Below are 4,094 nucleotides of genomic sequence, written 5' to 3' on the forward strand. Positions count from 1 at the left end.
GAAATTAGATGAGTCTTTGCACAGACATAGGCCTATACTTCCAATCAACAAGCTTAAGGCATTTCAACGGAACTATATAACAAAAAATGATACATAAAACGTATTTCTTTCCATAAATCAAACGAAGCTGGGAATAGTCTACTTATCAATATATTATGTCCCAGAAAGAAGACGACATTTTCTTTTAGATCTAGTGTTTGATATCACTAAAAAACGTTTTACAAAACTATACTGAGAACTTGTGTGTAGTGATTGTAATGACAACAGTCGTCATTGGTTTCCGTCCTACACATACCAGACGCAAGAATTTAGTAACAACAGTTCAACTACAATCTTTACTTTTATAGACAAGTTTTTAAAGCCATTCAATTCTTTCAAATTCAATATTTCCGTAATTTGACTGTATTTCGGATTCAGTTTTTCAGGAGCTATTAATCAGTTGATCGATCAGTAGAGTGACTGTTTTTCAGGCATTATGAAAATTCAAATGATTGAGATGAGTGTCTGGATGCGGTCTTCCATTTTTGTATTCTCTGTTTTGTTTTGGGACATTTTTCTTTATCTCTAAAAGTAACGCTTATTCTGTAAAAATTCTATTATTTTCCACATTTATTCTTTGTACTTTTACACCCTTTTATTCCCTATTCTTTTTTTGTTGTAGCTTATTTTTCTTTTTTGTCTGCCATTATTATCTATTCAGAATTTCTGTAAACCCGATCCAGACCCTCTTAGAAGGCAAAAATGTTCAGCTTTCATACTATTAAGAGTGAAATGATCACAGCAAAAAAACAAATAATTTCTAAACAAAAAATATTTGGACGCAAGTTTTGGTGTTGACTAGAAGCTTTCGTGTCAGTCGTTGAGACAGATATGTTCATAAGGTACGTGTGAAATTATTTTTTATTTCACCAAAGCCTGTATTTGTTACACATCAAATCAGAGTTATCTTTCTTATCTACTCGGGCCGTACAAATGAAATTGAACACGCTATATATTGAGAAAGAAAGGGTTGTGGCTGATAAAAGCGCAGAAGTCGTATTAGCGTAACAATGAGGCTATTAAAAATCAACGGCATTTTAGAACATTATTGAGTGGAAGAAGACAGGAGGTCATGACTGTTTGTGAAAACTTTTTCGGTGACGGGTCTAATTATTTCAACTTGAAAAGTGCAAAAAGTCTTAGAACGTTTCGTTTTTGTTTCGGCGAAAAGAGGGACTCTAAAATTCCAAAAACATGTACTAAATTTTTGCTTCTCGGTCCTTTCATCTGACATAATGTTAGGAATTATAAACCGTAATATAGGCCTTCAATGCATCAGTCACAATTCAGCTACAAGACAATTTGGACTTTAATATGACCCTAAACAGCACTCTATTACATGTTTTTCTTAAAGTAAAACCAAAAACTGCAAAACCTGTTATATTTTGATAACATATGCTCAATTCTCTGGTAATTTGATTAAAAACCTTACCAAACCATGAGTTACGAAATTCTGAATTGTAGATCGAATAATCGTATTTACGGATTAGAGTTTAACCTTTAGTTGGTATTACCTTTTAAAGAAAAGGTATATGTCAATGAAACGCAATGTGGGAAAAACAACGAATGTGCGGCCATTGATTTGACATTAACAACAATACAAATGACATTGATTATCAACACTTTGATACGTCTGATCATTTGATCAATCCTTTCTATAAGAGTAAGGCTAGCATAATTCAGGCAACAAAATATGCCACATCAGCACTATAAACAATCCTCGATATTATTTGATTGAAACGACAAAACTGAAGCTAAGTGTTTTATCTAGTCCATCATGCCTTCAACTCAATGAATGTGATGATGTGAATACCAACATATAAGTATCGACGGGATTTATAGATAACTGTAATTCAGTTGTTGTCATTTTTGTGATGTATATATCATATTTGTTTTTCATTTATTGTTTGTGCAATTTGTTCTTGTGTTGTTCTGTTGCACTACGATCCCAGGTTAGGAGAGACCCAACCATGTTTTACCTAGCTACATTCTATATGTGCCTGTCCAAAGTCACCTGGAATTTAGTGGTTGTCGTTTGTTATATAATATTAATTTAGTTTTTCGTTTGCTGTTTTGTACATAAATCAGGCCGTTGGTGTTCTCGTTTGAATTGATTTATGTTTTGCGATGTCGGGGCTTTTTATAGCTTGCTATGCGGTATGAGGTTTGCTTATTGTTAAAGGCCGGATGGTGACATATAGTTGCTTTAACATGTATGCCATTTTGTCTCTGATGGACAGTCGCTCATTAGAAATCACACCACACCTGTTTTATTTTACACTGGAGGTATTTCGAGACTAATGTGATCATGATGAAACAATTGATTTCTCAGTGAAAAAAATATATGATAATAGAGTGTATTCCTCTATATTCCTACTTTCTATGTGGATCAATTTTAAACATATAGATACTGGTAGTGTTTGGACGTACAAACATTATTCACGTTTTATTGATATGTTTTGTCTGTGTCAAATTTGATGCTATGAAGTGTCTTTTTGGGTAAAAATGTATTGAGATGGTTGAAAATTAAGTACATGCAATGGGAAATCTGTAAGTTTCCTATTTCTCTTTTCCTTCATAAAAGACCGTTGTGTTCCCTTGGTATGCACTATTTGCCGTTCTTGTTTTACTATAATTTCAAAAAAATACTTTTATATAGCCTGTATACCATATCTTAGCGTCATAACATGTACCTGATATATCTCTTTTTACAAAAGTTTCGCACCGGAGACAGTACTGATGTCCACAATGTTTTTTATTTCTTTTTACATTGAAACTTGATGGGTATATAGAAATATTGCCATCTCAGTCCCATCCGGCAGTAAACCGCGTGAATGGCAAGCGCCATGCTCACTACACTTTTAAGAACCTTTCCAACAACTATCTGTGGGGTCCGAAGGCGGCGTGTTTCAAGGCAAACATTCAAGACTATCCAACGTACCTACATTTGCAGTGGGAGTCCAAATTTGCCAGCTTTCATACCGATCGACCTATCTTGCTGAATTGAACCTACCTATGTTTTGTATTAATTGTTAATTTGCTCAGTCTCGTCCAGTAAACGTATGGAATCTTTGCCATTGGATATTAAGCCAAGCAACATTCTATATAAATCTCTTTTGGTTTTTTTTTTTTGGAAATTCAAATATTATCAATCAAAACTGAATACTTTATCAAATCAAAGTTAAAAAAGAAAAAGCTTTTTCCATATATCAGCATATGGACGTTTGAATATGCAATGGACAGTTTTGCGTTGACGTGGTATAACTATTTAGAAGTTTGCGTGTATACAGATGGGCGTAAAGGGGGGGGGGGGGGGGGTATCTGCACGGAAGAACGCGAAATAAAATTGCCATTTCACGATGAACGAACAACTAAAAATTTCTTGCACGTTGATCTTTTTACCGATTTCACGAAACACGGTGAATAACTAACCTTTTTCACGGCTGCACGTGAAATAAAAATGGCAAAACACGTTGCACGAAAATAACCCTTTACCACCCTCTATACAGATATTCAACACGAAAAGCTGGAATATTTGTTATGACACATCCTCACTAGGATGATGCACTGTAAGTTCAATAAATAATCCATTTTGATAAAATAGTCAAAAGAGAAAAAAACCCGAAGGAGGCGACTGCATATATATGGCCTTGAAAAAACCTTGCCTCTAGTCAAGATACCCTGTTCCCTATACAAATATATTAACTAATTCGCACAAGTATACCTTTTTATTCTTTAATCCGCCTAATTAGTTTAAATTCTAGCAAAAAATTAAGGTAGTTAGGTTTTGAGTTACATATTTAAGTACAGTTTTATATTTGTACTTAAGAATCTGTAACAGATACTATTACTAGGCCTAATGCAAACAGGACGGGTATCAGTCCTTTTTTAAGACTTTTTTAACAGTATAAACATGCACATAAAGTTTTATACATTATACATTATCTGAATTGAGAAAATAAAATTTTCTAAATGAATTAAAGTTATAAAATACACATTTTATTTTTTAAATACCCGCTTAGTTGTTCCCAACACTGTTAGTGTGTAATTCTCGT

The sequence above is a fragment of the Mytilus californianus genome, unplaced genomic scaffold (assembly GCF_021869535.1).
Source record: "Mytilus californianus isolate M0D057914Y unplaced genomic scaffold, xbMytCali1.0.p SCAF_6, whole genome shotgun sequence".
Classification (NCBI taxonomy): domain Eukaryota; kingdom Metazoa; phylum Mollusca; class Bivalvia; order Mytilida; family Mytilidae; genus Mytilus; species Mytilus californianus.